The 18,576-nt window shown below is 43.5% G+C and overlaps 1 pseudogene; it reads right to left on the minus strand.

Annotated features, from left to right (window-relative positions):
• Positions 1–11,153: 11,153 nt before the first annotated feature.
• LOC147700837 (olfactory receptor 5V1-like) lies at positions 11,154–12,081 on the minus strand (annotated as a pseudogene).
• Between the last annotated feature and the right edge of the window lie 6,495 nt (positions 12,082–18,576).

Raw genomic sequence — 18,576 nt, forward strand, 5'->3', positions numbered from 1 at the left:
TATGGTTGACCATGTCGAACGTGGCACTGAGGTCCAGGAGGATGATGGCAGATGTTCCTCCTTGGTCCAGCAACCTCCTTGCCTCCTCCATCACCACCAACAGTGCTGTTTCTGTCCTGTGCTGAGGACAGAACTCAACCTGAGGTCAGTTTGGAGATGACAAGTTCTAGTGTGTCTGCGTCTAAGAGGTAAAACTGCTCCAATGCGCAATTGGGCAGAGGAGAGGAACTGCCAGTTTTGGCTCCCTCGGCCTTAGGCATTGTAGTGGGAAAAGATGAATATATTTTTTCATTTTTTGATGAAAATAGATAGCTAGGCTATTGCAACGTGTAAGTGCTTCTTCTGGTTAATGGGATTTTTGAGGAGGGGTGATGAGTGATTTCGCTATGCGGAAGATTTCTTGGGCGAGTTAGCAGCTGTATCAATATTCTCCTCATAGAAAAGTGCTTGGGCAGTTTTAATCTCTGCTTTATATAGGCCTAATTAATTTCCTGTATTCCTCTTTCCTACTCTGTGAACATTTTTGTCTCCAACTCCTCTCTAATCTTCGACAGCATTGCTTGAAGTCCCTGAATTTGGAGGAGAACCATGGGTCTGTTTTCTGCCTGCGTTTGTTTTGGATGGGTTCTTTGGGAAGAACTACATCTAGGGAGTCTTGAATCCAGCTGTTAAAGTTGCTGCTGGCTAAGTTAGGATTGGTAACCATCGAGGGTTTTGTGTTTTTAAGGACTACCGTCCATCCATTGGAAGGAAGTCTAGACCATTTCTTTCCCCAAGACGTTGTTAGTTCCTGAGCAGGTGTGGACGAGGTGGTCTGCCAGATTAAAGGGAATAAAAAGTGATCTGTCCACTGAAGTGGAGTAGGGATCCCTGCACTCAGGTTGTCCAGGTTGCTGAAAACATGATCAAGGAGATGGCCCTTTTTGTTTAAATTGGATCGCCTGAAAACTAGATAGTAGTCCACTAGCTATGTGATTGAAGGTGTCGTCAAAGTATATGTTAAAGTCGCACAACACTGTAAAGTTGTCAGAGACAAGTGCTGTATTGGCAACTAAATCAGAGAGATTAGGGAGGAACTGTCCTAAGACTCCTGGGGGACGGTAGATCAACAGACCAGAGACAGTGTTTATCAGCGAGAAATCTACCGAGAAGGCCTGCTTTTGCAGTCTGAGAGTGCAGAGGAAAATCATTGTAGAGAGGTAGCAGCTAGGCTGGGGTCCAGGATAGGAAGACCCCAGCTAGACTAAAGTTGAGTAACAGTGAAACACCAGCAAAAAGTGGGGATAACCATAGTAAGCAGATCGTACTCTCCTACTCTCTAACACATGGTGACTGCAAATGCAATGAAGACTTTAAAAACAGCTTAAACCATTTTCAAATGATGAGTGCCTACAGTGAACTGGTGTGAACTACAGCCATACTGGCAACTGTAACAAGCAGGGTAGGTACATCCATTTGGACTCACCTAATTCTGTAGACTAACCAAGCTTCAACAGTACCCAGTAGGTCAGACATGAGACTTTCAAACATACTCAAAACCATTAGTAGCTTTCTATTCACTTGATTTAATTTGATTTAATTTGATTTAAATTATTTCTATAGCGCACGTATACCAGCGGTTTCTTGGCGCTGACTCTAACTGGATCCAAAGCTAGAAGGCAGAGAGGGGTGGGGGAAAGTTAGTTAAAGGACTTTTTGAACAGATAAGTCTTAAGGTGCTTACGGAATTGAGGGTACTGTGTAATGGTCCGGAGTTCGAGGGGAAGGGAGTTCCAAAGGGTAGGGGCAAGGGTGGCGAATTTAGATCCTCCCCACTTCTTTCTCCGGAAACGGGGAACAGTGAGGAGGGATTGGGAAGACGAGCGAAGTTCCCGAGTAGGAACGTATGAAGTAATCTCGGACGAGATAAAGGCCGGAGCCAATCCAAGTCGAGCTAGAAAGGTCGTAGTTGCAAGCTTAAATTGGACCCTGGCGCCCACAGGGAGCCAGTGCAGTGATTTCAGGAGGGGGGAAGAGTGGTGGAATTTAGGGAGATTGAAGACCAGGCGGGCCGCCTGGTTCTGGATCTGTTGTAGACGCCGCAAGCTGTAGGCGGGGATGCCGGCATATAAAGCATTGCCGTAATCCAGGCGGGATATCACCATGGCCAGGATTATAAGCTTGAGAGCAGAAAAGGTGAAAAAGCGAGACACACGGCGAATAGTTCGCAGGGAAAGAAAAGAGGAAGATACCACGGAGCTAACCTGGGAGTGAAGGGTGAGTACGAATTGATTTTTATACCCAGGGTTTTAACAGAGGAGGAGGGAGCAGGAGAAGTACCAAGAGAGGGGGGCCAGAAGAGGGAGGACCAGGGGCTGGATGAACCACCCGTCAACACCAACTCGGTCTTATCAGGGTTGAGTTTAAGGTGGTTGTGGTTCATCCAGTCTCTGATGTGAAGAATGACAGATTTAAAATTCAGCACAGAGGAGGGAGAAGAGGATAGATTGAAAACAAGCTTGTTCAAGTTTGTGTGGTGTTCGTTGATGCAGTGGAATGCCTGTCAATTTACTCAAGCACTGTGTCTGGCCTTGTGTATTCTTCAATAATTTTACAAAATGCTACCGAACCACCAATGGCATATTGTGGGTGAATCAGGTCCTCACTTGATAATGTGCCTTGTGTATTCCTCATGTTCCCTGTACCTCTGTTTAAAAGAAGCACAGGGGTGGTACAGGCTGTTGACTAGTTTACCCTGCTTTATACAAATATCACTGCTATTTCTTCCGCTCAGTGTTTTAATGTGGCAGGTCTCACTCCATATCATGTGGGAAATAGCTAGAAACTGATTTTGTCAGAGCTGGTGACAAACGCCCATCCAGAGTGGGTTACGCTCTGGCCAAATATCGTGAAATCAATACAGATATGAACCGGGACTGTTCTATGTTTGCCCACTCTATCTTTAGTGTAACAAATGACCTTTTGGTCTTGGGTTAAGCTGGTTATATGGAAATGAGAGTTGGTATGTACATGGTACTGAAAGCTGTCATGATCAATTTGGGGTGAACATTCCTTAGCTGCATTTAAACGCTTACTCGCAGTCTGTAGCCTCAGTATAGGAGCTCGCTGTTAGTACTTACAGTTGTGAGAATTTTGCGGGGACTCGACCTACCTACTCCTACCGGGTCCAGGGGTTCGGTCATCAGAGACTTTCTTGTTATTAAAGTGGACTTCCCCTCATTTCATTGGCTGATCCCTAATTGCTTAGCATGCCCATTTACCTGTGGCTCCAGAGCGTCCCAATTGGCGGCCATTTTGAAGTGGTGTGTGGAGCTTATCTGAATGTATTCGAGGTGCTCTATGTACTGTGTAAAAAGGGACACATAGGACATCATTCATAACTTATCCTTGTTAGTATTACGTGTTCCCTCATACCTCTTAGTAGCGCGATAACATGTGAGTTTAATATCATATTGGGGGGTTCAATCGTCATTGTCAATCATATTTGAATGGTGTGGGTTAGCCTATTCACTTGGTTCATAATGTACGGGTGGCTCGTGTTGCAACACAGCTTCTTAATTATGCGAGGTGTCCTCGGAGCAGTGACAAAATGGGTTCCTTCCTTGTTTGATACTTCATATCCATGTTGAAAATGAGTCATCTAAGACACTGACATTACGTCAAATATGATGTGTCTCGGGGTATTGGTGAGCAGTGTTTATTCCAGGTTCAGAGAGGTATGTTCCTCTCCGAAAGTGTGGCCTTAGAACAGGGGGTGCCTCAGGGCTCTGCCCTGAGTCCCACCCTGTTCAACCTGTATATGGCTCCATTGGCAGCGGTTGTTCAGTCATACGGCATAGATCTTGTATCCTATGCCGATGACACGCAGCTGCTCATCTCCCTGTCACAGTCCCCGAAGCTAGCAGCAGCCAATTTTAAATCTTGCATGCAAGAGCTTGCTGGCTGGATGAATCAACACTGCCTTAAGCTCAATGGGGCTAAAACGGAGGTGCTAGTGATAGGGGGAGATGGGGCGAGCTGGACTCAGGAATGGTGGCCGCCATGCCTTGGCTCTCTGCCCATCCCATGCAGTGAGGCCAAGAACCTGGGGGTCTGGATAGATCCTAAACTCTCGTTTGAGAGTCATGTGAACAAAGTGGTGGGGAAATGCTTTGGGGTTATGAAGACCCTAAACCGCACTCTGGACCTATTGCCACTGGAGGCCAGACGTATTATGATCCAAGCTCTGATCACCTCTCGCATGGACTATGCGAATGTGCTGCTATTAGGGACCACGGAGAAGAATCTGAGGAGACTGCAAGTGCTGCAAAATACGGCGGCCCGGTTAGCCCTCAGACTCCCTAAAAGAACAGCATCCAAGCCTACTTTGGCTGCCCTTCATTGGCTGCCTGTGAAGAAAAGAATTCTTTTTAAAGCTCTCCTTTTTTGCTACAGGATAGCCTCTGCAGAAGCGCCAGGGTATTTGAAGGATCTTGCCATCCCCTATCTTCCCCTAAGAGCACTTCGCTCGGCAGGTATGGGTCTCCTGACAGTTCCTCGTGTTAGAAAGGCTAGGATGGGTGGCCGCTCCTTTCGGGTGCTGGCTACCACCCAGTGGAACTGCCTTCCACTTGGAATCAGATTAGCCAACAGTGAAACCATGTTTCGGAAACTCTTAAAAACACATCTGTTTGCCCTAGAGTGATAGTTGTTTCTCCTCCTTTCTGACTCTTACTCCACAGCGCGGGGACACGCCGTGATGGCGTCACCAGGCGCTTTAGAAATCCCTTTATTATTATTATTATTATTATTTTGGAGTACGTATTTCTTAACAGGGTTAATACACCATCTGTGCGGTGCGATTCAAATACTATGAATTGTAATCTCCCACCTAAGTAACTGAGTTCCTCCTTATCATGGCTACCCCACTGGCTACCCCACTTGCTACCCCACGTTTGCATCGTATTCAAACTTTAAGTGAACTCAATGGTATATCCTCATTCAATCCTGTGATATGAGAGGACAACATGCGTATCCACCTTTGCTCTTTCGTGAAGAGGGCATTCTTCGATATCTTGGGGAAGCCTTTCAACACCACTTATTTCAATGACTTTGATGTATGATTTTTCTCTTGATAGTGAATGCACATTTTCGTGTTGCTCTTGTGACATCGGAAGTTACTCCGATGTTCTGATATGTGTAGCTTGAAGGGGCGTGTGGTCATCCATGCATAATACAGATTACAGCGGCACTTGATCAAATATATGCAGTTTGGTGTATTACAATTGGTGTGTGACCTCATCTCCCATGAGAAGTTATTGTTGAAGGTAATGGTTCTCTGTACTGATGTAAATGTACAAGCTGTGCAAGCTCTACAAGGGTAAAGGTCTTTTACTGGTGATACTTGCCATATGGTCCTCTGTTGACCCCCTGATGGTCCTTTGGGTCTTTTTGGATCAGCATGTCCTTGATGTTTCTAGAGCGTTTGAATGCAAAGTGGGTTGGTTCCAGGGTCATTGCACCTGTGTTACGTATGTTCCAGTGATTTTTTTTTTGCTTTAGTCAATTGATTGGACGCTGGTGTGAAGGTGGTGACACAGGTGAGAGTTTCGGTGGAGGTCCTCTCTTTGTGTTCCAACAGCCATTCTCGGTTGTTGTTTCTTGCTCTCTTCCTTGAAATGGCTATGCTGTGTGGAGGGTAGTCACGTGTTCCCAGATTTTTGGCCAAAATCTCTGATTCAGTTTTGAATTCTGCTAGTGTGCTGCAGTTTCTACTCACCCTCAGAAACTGCCAGAAGTGGAGGTTCTCCTTAAGGGCTCTTGGGATGTGGCTACTAAAAAGTAGTAGGCTATTCCGATCTGTGCTCTTCCTATGCATGGTTGTTCTTAGGTCTCCTCCCTCAAGTTTCATTGTCAGATCGAGGAAGGCGACCTAACTATGTGAGACACTACTCATGAAGTTTAGTTAAGGATTCAGGACATTGATCCACCTAAAAACGTTTGAATGAGACTGTGAATCTCCTGTCCAGAAGATCAGGATATCGTATATAAATCTCTTCCAGAGCTTTATGTTGGAACGATACAGATTGGATTCATGGAAGATGTGTCGTCCCTCAAAGGAGGCCATGTATAGACAGGCTACACTGGGAGCAAAGGTACTCCCCATGGAAGTATTCTGTGTTTGGTGATACAGCTTGCCCTTGAACTCGAAAAAGTTTTCCGTAAGGGCCAGTGTGGCACACTCCATGATGAAGCTGGGTAGTGTAGCTGAGTCCTAAGTGGTCGAACTGAGTTCCTCCTCTATCACATCTAGGGTGGCTCTCTGAGGAATATTTGTATAGAGGGCTTCCACATCTAGTGTGATGAGAAAGTCGGTCTCATTGGTGGGTTGAAACCCGTTTAGCAGGCAAAGTACATTAGTGGTGTCTTGTATGTATGATGGAATAAGTTTGACCAAAGGTTGCAAGAAGTGGTCACAAAATTGTGGCAAAGGTTCCAATATTGAGTCAATACCTGAAACATTAGGGCGACCTGGGACCGGGGTGGTCCTTATGAATTTTGGGTACTATATAGACGTATGGGGTCCTAGGTTCCTTCTTAATGAGGAACCAAGCCTCCTTCTTGCTTTCCCAACCTTTGTTCTTGGCATAAAAGACTAGAGCAGTTATGGTCTTTGTTTAGCGTTCCACCAGGCTGCTGGGAATAAGGGTGAAATATTTCCTATTGCTCAACTGTCTCAGGCACTCAGTGTCATATTCAGTGGTGGCCATGATGACCGTGGCCCCTCCCTTATTGGCTTGTTTGACTGTAATTGAGGTGTTGTGTGCCAGTGATTCTAAGGCCTTCAACTTTCCTCTCGATATGTTGCAGAAGTGTCTTGAGTCATAGGCTGATTGTACCTCTTTCAGGACAGCCTGAAAAAAAGTTATTACTTCATTGGGTATCATCCCATTGTTAGGGGGGAATGTGGACAGATTATGAAGTCCTGAGTCATCTTCCTGATGATTTGGATGCTAGCCAGTAGTTCAATAGCTAGTCTTTTTGCAGTGCTGATTATTAACCCTTGGCGTTGAACTACCCTCTGCTCGCGGAGTTTGCGAAGTCTCGGTAACTTCGCGCTTCACGTAGAGCGCAAAGTTGACGAATGCTTCGCAATTTACAGCGTAGCGTAGTTGTTTTTCTTCCTAGCACGCTCAATATAGTGAAGTAGTGTGGCTCACTGGTTAGAGGCGGCAGACCCGAGAGCAGAGGACGGCCCGGGACCAGGGTTCGATTCCCGGCGCGGCAGGTTTCTGGACCAGGGTCAGCGGACTCGATAATTCTCTCGCCTCGGTGCCCACTCTGATCAGCGATCACACTCGGCAACTCTGGGCATTAGCTTGCCTCATCTTCACTAACGGCCCCACCAGACCGCCGGGGATGCCTTGTCTCACCCTGGAGATACCCATTAAGGGACCATCTCTCAGGGAAGCCAGGAAGGGTTTCGCAGCGGTCGAAGCGCCTTGGGACCCTACGGGTAAGTAGTGCGCTATATAAATGCCAATACATTTACATACAATACAATATACGTTCTTGTGTGCGCTGTAACGACTTACCATGATCCTGCATTTGTCTACTCAATTTTCTGTCCTGGTCGCGTGTGCCACGAGGTTTGGAATCCAGCCACACAATCACGCGAGACTCTGTAAACGCGAACACGTCATTTGGACGCGCCAACACATAATTCAGACACTCTATCTTCCTTCTGGCGCAGTGTTGAGAGATCGCGTTCCCGACCACGCAAAACTACAATCTGGCACAGAATATCTCTCGAGCACGATAAAGCCTTCTCGAAAATTATCATTTTGCTCAGAAAAAACCCTCAGATTATGATTTGGCTGTAGTCTTTTGTGCAAGGAGTCCTCTTTTTTTCTGCTCTTTTTTTCAAGAGGAAGGAAGTGCCCCAGAGTCTCAAAAGTCCTGTTCCTGTCCAGCAGGCTCCTCCCAGTCGTTTGTCCATGTGCTATTCACTTTCATTTGGATTTGGAGCTGGAAGGATCACTTTTTGTGCTACATCATATCATTGGATTGGATTTATTGAGGACCTTTGGATTTGAAATTTTATTTTACAAGTAAGTTGGAGAATTGGTGTACCTGTCTGTTTGAATGGGGAATTTTCTTTTTTTTTTACCTACAGTTTTCTGTTTTTTTTAAACTTTTTTAAAATTATTGTTGTGGGAGGTCTGTACTTTCATGAGGGGCCAAGTTGTATTTCTTTGAAATTTCTGCCAGTAGGCCAGAGGTCCCCATAGGTCCAACCATTTTTCTGTGGAGTCTGTTGAATTTCAAGTTTTTAAACATCATGGATAGCATTGGATTGAATTGAAAACTGTGTGTTTTGGAGTGGAATTTCAGTTTTTGGGTATGTGTTAAATAAATTGGGGCTTTTCAGCCAATAGGTAACCCTAGGAGTTCATATAGTTAGTGTAGGCCTGCTTGAATTTATTGTATGTACTTTCTGTGGGTGGCCTGGCCGTAAGGTGGTGGCCATTTTGTGGGACCAGCCACTGTGCTTTTGTCATAGGGCTCTAAGCTTGTGGCCTACTCTGCCATTAGGCCCAGAGGTACTCAACATCAGTCATCATGGGTGCATGGAAGTTAAGGAACTATTGTTGTGTTGTCTGTTGAATTTTAACATCATGTAAGGCATTGATGGCTTTGGATTGATTTGCAAAATATCGTTTTTGGGGTGGAATCTCAGTTTTTGGATGTGTGTTAAATAAATAGGGCTTTTCTGGCAGTAGGTAACCCTAGGAGTTCAGCTTGCATAGTTTTGGTACCTTTGCACAGCGCAACAACTCGAGCTTACAGTTTTTGTCTTCTTCGCACGCTCAATCTGCGTGTTCACGCATGCAATAATGACTTTTTGTACAGTTCGTGATGCAGAACACACCGAATTTGCAACCTGGTGAGCAGCAATATGTCTGGAGCTGCATTAACCTTCTCGAAAATTATTATTTTATTCATTTTGCTAAAAAAAAAACTCCTCAGGTTGTCATTTGGTTGTAGTTTTTGCAGCATGGCGTAATTTTTCTGTTTTTAACTTTTTTTTAAAAGAGGAAGGAAGTTCCCCAGAGACTTCAACTTCCTATTCCTGTCCTTTGTATGAACTTTCTTGTTTTGGGTGGGCTGACCATGTGGGTGGTGGCCATTTTGTGAAACCAAGCACTATGCTTTTGTCATAGGCCTGCATTGTCTGTCTTCTCTTTCTTTTCATGTTGTTGTGGGTGGCCAGGCCATGTGGTGGCAGCCATTTTGTGAGACCTTCCACTGTGCTTTTGCCATAGGCCTCCAAGCTTGTTTCCTATTCCACCAGTAGGCCCAGACTCCCAGAGGTACTCATCGGGGGTGTTTGATATAACAGTTTCTATGTTGTCTGTTGAATTTAAACATCATTTAGGGCATGAATGGCATTAGATTGAGTTCCAAAATGTTGTTCTTAGGGTGTAGTTAACTTTTTGGATGTGTGTTAATAAATGTCTTTGTTGCATTTGTATGTTTTGTTGTTGTGTAACTTTCTAACCCTTTTAGTCATGCAAATTTTCTTGTTTGCATTAAAGCTGTGATGTGTAACAGGCATCCTCCTTTGTCTGGCCATATAGGGATATAGGCCTGCTTGAGTACATTGTTTTCCAGCCTTAACCTTGTGCCTGTGATGAGTGACCATGTGTCTTAGGGCCATCTTGTGGTGGTAGTAGTAGTGTGCTGTTTTGTTTTTGCTACATAGCCCTGTATGTCTTTCCATTGTTCCTCTTGGCTTACTGCTTCCATCCCCATTGCCAGCTGCAGGTCCCTGATGCTGCATCCATCCCACATGATGCACAAATTAAGGACAAATAGGTTCCAATTCCACTACATTTGTATTTTAGTTCTTTGATATTCTTACTCCTACTTAGTGTACACTAGAAGTAATTAAAATTAAAGCACAACAAATTCCACGTTTGACTGATGTTCTTCTGCATCTTTGCTTTTAGGTGCACAAAAGACCGCGGAGGAGGTGTCCGTCATCATCGCCCATTGTACTGCAAGACAGACGACCTGCTGTTGTACGTGACATGTGGTGTGACCTGACCAGACATCTCTGCAACTTGTGCAACTGAGTGCTGTTGACATCTGAAGAAGATAGGCCCAAAGAAAGTGGGTACCAGGTCCTCCATGACCAAGAAAGTTGCTGACAAGAAGAAGTATAGTATAGTCTATGGTTGATCCTGAATTTTTGGAAACCCTCGTTAGGGCAGCTGGTGTGTCCAGATTACCCTTTCCGTTTAAGGTGTACAATTAGAGGGCTTCCAACTCCATGGCACATTTCCTTCCTATTGCACTTTGTCTGCAAAGGTTGCCCTGCCGGGGGACAATGTGGGTGGGGAGGCTTCCCTCCTGACGATGAATTAAATTCATGTGAAAATCTCCTGTTATAAGCATGTTTTCGCTTGGATAGGTAGACTTTAACGCCTTGATTGCAGTAACTAGTTGTTTTATCCTCTTCCCCTTATGCTTTCCGCCCGGGTGCATATAGAGGTTCACGATCAAGAGGCCCATATTTGGGGAAATTTCAATTTTAACCCATTGCATCCATGTAGACTCTAGGTCGATGTGACTAAGTTGCCATAGAAGGTCAGTCGATATGGAAATGGATAGGCCTCCTTTTGCCCTGCCGGAGCGGGCCTCTTTTTGTGCTGGTGTAAAGAATTCTTTGTATCCCACAAGAGGCGGGTTTGTTGTCTGCCAAGTTTCCAGGAGCATTAGTATTTTAAATTGCGTGATAAACTCTATAAAGTCTTCTTCCTCCAACTTCGCTTTTAGACCATAGACGTTCCATGAACAGAATGTGCAGCCCTGTTCTTTCCCAATCAGAGATATATTAGAGAAAATATCCTGAGCCGGTAATCTAGCGCCATCACTACCCCTATAGCTGTTGTGAGCTGCATTTAAAAAGCCAAACCTAAGAAAATTCTGATTTCTAAAATCATAAGATCACTTTGGGGACCAAAGTGAAAGGGTGAAAATGGCACCAGAATTCTCAAGGATGCTAGGTACCAAGACCTTTGGAAAAATCTCAGTAATTAATTAAATGTCTTCCAGCAATACATGCTTTGAAAGATTAAAAAATATGTTTTACTTTTGTTTCTTAAATGCTATTTTATATTCTTTATCATCCTCATGGTGTTTTTAAAATCTCTGTTTTTCAGGATGTATATAAATGGATTACATAGCGGAGTTAAAACAAAATATAACAAAGACAATAATTTGTTATATTTTACTGAAGCCGATGATGCTGGTTGCATGCACATAGAAGAGATAACTCTATAGAATAATATAACCACAGTGAGGTGGGAGCCACAGGTGGAAAAGGCCTTGCGTCTCCCTCCTTTAGACAGGATTTTCAGGATTGTTGAGATGATGTTGATGTATGATGCAATAGTTAAAGCAAAAGGTGTTACTCCGAATATAAAACCAAGGATGTAGGTTGTTGTCTCAACCGTGCAAGTGCTGCTACATGAAAGATTTATTACAGATGCCACATCACAGAAGAAATGGTTGATTGTGTGGGACCTACAGAATGAGAGCATATGTATTAGTACAATGTGTGGTATTGTGTCTATGAAACTAATTATCCAGCATCCTACAGCCAGCTTCATGCAAACTCCATTTTTCATGGTTTTCACATAACGCAATGGATTGCAAATGGACACATAGTGATCATAAGCCATGACTGTGAGAAGCAAAAATTCTGCAGACACCATGGACATGAAAAAAAAACAGCTGCAGCAAACATCTATTTAGAGAAATGTATGTACCCGCCAAAAAGAAGTGAGCCAGCATGTTTGGGAAAATGATTGTTGTGTAACAGATGTCAAGAAAGGCTAGGTTTGTGAGGAAAAAATACATTGGTGTGTGCAGTTGTGTGCTGTAAAAGATAATCACCACAATAAGAAAGTTGCCCACAAGTACCAAGAAATAATCAAACAAAAAAGCCATAAAAAGTGTAACTAGAATTTGCGGAAAATCTTTGAAACCCTCAATGATGAACTCAGTCACTATAGTTTGATTTTCACCTTCCATGCGTCTTGGAATGCAGTTTTCCAGTGTCGGGCTATCAGAGATATCTGCAATTAAAGAGCAAAAAGGAAAGTCAATACTAATCACCACCGTCTGGCAGTCTAAGTTGATATGTTTACTATCAGAAGAAACTTATCGAATTGGAGGCAAACAATAGGTGAGCAGTAAGCCGGTTCTAATAGTTTCTTTTGTGTATTATGCATGTTTTTTTAATGTTTTCATAGGGTAATGATTGACTTGCATTATGTCTGTTGCTAACCTATAGGTTGGTTACTTATTTATATGATAGATTGCATTTGCAACTGTTTAAAACTTGTCTAGAAGACACAGGACATTACCAGGACATGCACAACCCAGAAGTACATGTCCCACCTTTTCTTTACACAGCACCCTGCCAGATGGGCTATCTCGGGCCTATCTTTGGGGTGACATATATATGTAATGAAAAGGGTGTATTAGGCTTGCAAGGGGTTTTAAATTCCAGGTAAATATGTCAGATGAACTGCACACACAGGCTCTTCAATGGCAGGCCTGAGATACATTTAAAGAGATTCTTGTGTGGGTCATGCAATAAGTAATGTAGGTCCACTGGTAGCAATTAATTTATAGTGCACTGTGCTACAGACTTATAGATTCATTAAATATCCAAACTGTGGATATACTAATGTAGCCATATTTATAGGAAAAACATGTGCACTTTAGGACTGGTCAGTAGTGGCAAAGTGCTCAGAGCCCCAAGGCCAAAAAAGAGATTATTGTGTGGGTCACGCAATAAGTAATATAGGTCCACTGGTAGCATTTAATTTATAGTGCACTGTACAACAGACTTATAGATTCATTAAATATCCAGACTATGGATATACTAATGTACCTATATTTATAGGAAATACATGTGCACTTTAGGACTGGTCAGTAGTGGCAAAGTGCTCAGAGCTCCAAGGCCAAAAAAGAGATTCTTGTGTGGGTCACGCAATAAGTAATGTAGGTCTACTGGTAGCATTTAATTTATAGTGCACTGTACTACAGACCTATAGATTCATTAAATATCCAAACTGTGGATATACTAATGTAGCCATATTTATAGGAAAAACATGTGCACTTTAGGACTGGTCAGTAGTGGCAAAGTGCTCAGAGTCCCAAGGCCAAAAAGCAGAAGAAGCAAAAGGAGGATGTAAGCAGGTAAAGTGTTTTGGGGGAAGATCACCTTAAGGCTGACACGTCTACCATGAGGTGAGTTAAAAAAATGCTTTTAAATGTATGTTGTATGCCTGCTTGCAGGTGAATGTGCTTATGTGTGAGAGAGAGTCGGTTTGTGTGTAGGTGTGAATTTAACTTCATGTGTAAGCATGTGTTTGTTTGTGAGTGAAATTGAAGGTCAAAAGATGTTTGATATCACTGCTGATACCCAGGCATTTTGGTACATTGATTTTCATGCCAGGACTCAACGTTTGGAGAAACTGAGCTACCTATTAATGGTAGGTGGGTCATTTTGGGGGATGGCTCCTGTTGTACTCTGGATGACGGTGACACCCAGTGACTGGCTGTGTTTTTTTAAACAAGTTCTTCAAACAAATTAACATGAGGTTGGCGATGGCCTCACCAAATATTTTAAAAACAGAATAGGTAAAGTTGCTTACAAACTACCAATAAGCTATATCAAGGGCCAGCTATGCTATATTAGTGTGCTAAAAATATGATTGAGTCCTGTTCAACCGGGACATACAAGTATCCTCTTCTTTGTCTATTGATGCAAGTGATGTCGACAAGGTGAACATAGTGAAAAGTTGAACAGAACAGCAAAGGCTTAGGCTAAAACTTGTTCACTTAATTCTGCTCACATTTTCTCGGAATTATCAAGTATAACTCGTTTGGGGGAACTTGCTATTCTGATTTTACACAGAAAAACTATTAACCAATGACCATACCATATTCCTGAAGCACATCACATAGCAATCTACATAAAAGTCAAACAGATATTAAAGATGAACGTTATAGAACCTTCAACCTTCAAAGTAAACATTTCTCCAAACCAGATGGGAGCATACCTTTTTGTATTGATTTCCATCCTGTAAACAAGGTTTAAAAATGTAATAACTACCTAATAGGTAGAATTGATGAACTCATCGACCATTTAGGGAAATCCCAATATATTTCCACCAGGTACATCACTAAGGGATATTGGAAGATTCCAGTATGCCACACTGACTAGGAAAATACGACATTCTCCACCCCTTATTTTGTTTTCCACTTTGTAGTGCTCCCTTTTGAGTTGCATGTTGTACTTGCAACATTTCAGCCCTTTGTCATATCTGTGTGATAGCTTAATATTCACAAGGATTGGGCTGAACATTTAAAACATCTAACACATGTTGTGCATTCCTTAAAAGAGATGGGGCTTCACATAAATGAAAAATAATCATGACTGGTATACTTTAAGATTAATTAGTTGGATTCTAATTAGGAAATGGAGTGATAGAACAACAATGAAAACAAGCATTTGCAATGCAAATGTCTCGCATTAAGAAAGTTTGAGCTGTTGATATAGTAAATGACACATTTTGTATTCATGTGTTGGTTTTGAAAATTGTGAATATTTAATTATGTTGCATTGAGAAGAGTGTAATTATGTGGCGTGTAATTATGTGGAACTTAGTGGTAATATAGGGAGTGTCTGTTGTATTCAGTAGAGTGTAATTTTGTGGCGTGTAATTATGTGGCACTGAGTGGTGTTTGGAGTGTATGTTGCATTGAGTGCAGTGTAATTATGTAGCATAAATTATATGGCACTGAGTGGTATTGTTTGGAGTGTATGTTGCATTGAGTGCAGTGTAATTATGTAGCATATAATTATGTGGCACTGAGTGGTATTGTGTGGAGTGCGTGTTGCATTCAGTAGAGTGTAATTGTGTGGTGTGTAAGTGTGTGGCATGTAATTATGTGGCACTGAGTGGTATTGTGTGGTGTGTGTTGCATTCAGTAGAGTGTAATTATGTGGTGTGTCATTCTGTGGCATGTACTTATGTGGCACTGAGTGGTATTGTTTGGAGTGTATGTTGCATTGAGTGCAGTGTAATTAGGTAGCATATAATTATGTTGCACTGAGTGGTATTTTGTGGTGTGTGTTGCATTCAGTAGAGTGTAATTATGTGGCATGTACTTATGTGGAACTGAGTGGTAATATAGGGAGTGTATGTTGTATTCAGTAGAGTGTAATTTTGTGGCGTGTATTTATGTGGCACTGAGTGGTATTTGGAGTGTATGTTGCATTGAGTGCAGTGTAATTATGTAGCATTTATTTATATGGCAATGATTGGTATTGTGTGGTGAGTGTTGCATTCAGTAGAGTGTAATTATGTGGTGTGTAATTGTGTGGCGTGTAATTATGTGGCACTGAGTGGTATTGTCTGGTGTGTGTTGCATTCAGTAGAGTGTAAATATGTGGCATGTAATTATGTGGAACTGAGTGGTAATATAAGGATTATATGTTGTATTCAGTAGAGTGTAATTTTGTGGCATGTAATTATGTAGCACTGAGTGGTATTTGGAGTGTATGTTGCATTGAGTGCAGTGTAATTATGTAGCATATAATTATATGGCACTGACTGGTATTGTGTGGTGTGTGTTGCATTCAGTAGAGTGTAATTACGTGGTGTCTAATTATGAGGCACTGAGTGTTATTTGGAGTGTATGTTACATTGAGTACTCTGTAATTATTTGGCGTGTAATTATGTGGCACTAAGTGGTATTGTGTGGTGTGTGTTGCATTCAGTAGAGTGTAATTATGTGGTGTGTAATTATGTGGCACTGAGTAGTATTTAGAGTGTATGTTGCATTGAGTACTGTCTAATTATGTGGCATCTTATTATGTGGCACTGAGTGGGATTTGGAGTGTATGCTTTGGGGAGGCAGGGCTCCAATCTGCTGCCTTCTCCACCGGCGCGTGCTAGGCAGACTCCAGTAGGTGAAGACGATGCCTGGACCACAGCTACAGCACGACGTATTGGCAGAGCTGCCAAAGCTGCAGCAAATTAGCTGAGAAGTGAGAAAGCGAGAATCAAGCAGACCACAAACTACAGGAAGGGGGAGCCGAGCTCACACTCACAACACAGGACAAGGTAAGCAGTGACTGGAGGGAGGGAAGGAAGGAAGGCACTGACAAGCTAATGCATCCACTGACATCTGAGAGTAGATGAAAGAGCATGCAAGCATGGGGGCTGCTGACTTCTCCCAGAGGACCAGCACTCAGAAGGGGCCCATGGAGGCCCCCAGGAGAACAGTAGCACGCAGATGTAACCTGGACAAGCAGCAAGCAGGTAAACCATACAAGAATATACCATATGTTCAATCACAATTGTTGGCCAGAAGCCTTAAGATAGAGAAAAAAACCTTTATACATGTTGTAAAATAATTATTGGGGGTACCCACCTCTGGTTCACCACTGCCACCTTCTGGTTCACTACTCACTGTCACCCTCTGGTTCACCACTGCCACCCTCTGGTTCATCACTGCCACCCTCTGGTTCATCACAGCACCCTCTGGTTCATCATAGCACCCTCTGGTTCACCACTGCCACCCTCTGGTTCACCACTGCCACCCTCTGGTGTACCACTGTCACCATCTGGTTCACCACTGCCACCCTCTGGTTCATCACTGCCACCCTCTGGTTCATCACAGCACCCTCTGGTTCACCACTGCCACCCTCTGGTTCACCACTGTCAACTACTGGTTCACCACTGCCACCCTCTGGTTCATCACTACCACCCTCTGGTTCATCACTGCCACCCTCTGGTTCATCACTGCCGCCCTCTGGTTCAGCACTGCACTTTCTGGTTCATCACAGCACCCTCTGGTTCACCACTGCCACCCTCTGGTTCATCACTGACACCCTCTGGATCACCACTGACACCCTGTATTTCATCACCTCCACCCTCTAGTTCACCACTGCCACCCTCTGGTTCACCACTGTCACCCTCTGGTTCACCACTGCCACCCTCTGGTTCATCACTGCCACCCTCTGGTTCATCACATCACCCTCCGGTTCATCACAGCACCCTCTGGTTCATCGCTGCCACCCTCTGGTTCACCACTGCCTCCCTCTGGTTCACCACTGCCACCCTCTGGTTCATCACTGCCACCCTCTGGTTCACCACTGCCACCATCTGGTTCACCACTGCCACCCTCTGGTTCACCACTGCCACCCTCTGGTTAACCACAGACACCCTCTGGTTCACCACTGCCACACTCTGGTTCATCGCTGCCACCCTCTGGTTTACTACTGCCACCCTCTGGTTTATCACTGCCACCCTCTGGTTCATCACAGCACCCTCTGGTTCACCACTGCCACCCTCTGGTTCACCACTGACACCCTCTGGTTCACCACTGTTGTAACGACTTTCGTTGTAATCCACATGTTGTAATAGTAGTGCGGGGTAATAGTTGCATTGTAAAGGATGTTCCCTCCCTGTAAGTGCTTCATGTACTTCAGTTTTGCAAAATATCGCGAATTTGCAGATTTTTCTGCAATTTCACGAGATTCGCAGATCGCGAAATTGCAGAAAATCCGCAAATTCTGGAAGCGGAATAAATATTCCGCCCATACTTAATCCTTTCTCTCATTATCCATCCATTCACCCTTTCATTCACCCATTCACTAATCCACTCAGCCATCAACTGAATCCTTTCACTTACTCACTCACCCACCATTTTACAATAATTATGAGCTGAGCTTTCGTCTGCTGGTCTGAGGGCTTAGTTTTCCCTGGGACTAAAAACGTTTGGGTGTTTTTTCAAACACCTGCAGCATACTTTCAGCAGCCTTGGCCTCATGTTCCTCCCAAGAGCACTTGTTGAAGTAGTGAATAGACTGTCCTTATTCTGAGGTCACTTTAAACAATTGCCTCAAAGTACTAAACTGCCACATAAGTAGTCATGACACAGAACATCCCTTTTGAAACACCTTGTCCCCATATTCTAGCCCTTCAACTACACCAGCTCAGTGAACCAGAACAAGGTAAAGGTGGAATGTATGCTGCACTTGGTTGTTTCGGCAGCAGCAGCTTCTCTGCAGCCCCACTACCCGATGCAGGTTCATGTATTTCACTGTTCAGTTTTGATGGGAGATGAGGCCATGATAGGTTGTCAGTCAGCCTGGATGGACACTTTTTTTTTTACTACCATCTTAAGGGGTGAAATGATTAACTCACTCAACAAGCAGACATTAAAATGTCCGTCAGCAAACCTTTGGCCAATTGAATCCCCATTTTCTTTCTAACTATATCTTGCTCATCCTTTGCCCATCTCAGTTTTTCAACCAATATACTTTCATGAACACACTTTGGAAGTTAGGTAAACTCCAATGCTCTGAATACAAAGGGGATACTGGGGGGCTTTTTCCTCTCATATAAGAGGTGAAGGTATAGCATAAATGCCCCAAACTCAAAGTCAGAAATAAGGATTATGCTGTTCCTAAGTGGTTAGATATCAAAATCAGGGACACAC

This window comes from Lissotriton vulgaris, chromosome 7 (genome assembly GCF_964263255.1).
Source record: "Lissotriton vulgaris chromosome 7, aLisVul1.2, whole genome shotgun sequence".
NCBI lineage: Eukaryota > Metazoa > Chordata > Amphibia > Caudata > Salamandridae > Lissotriton > Lissotriton vulgaris.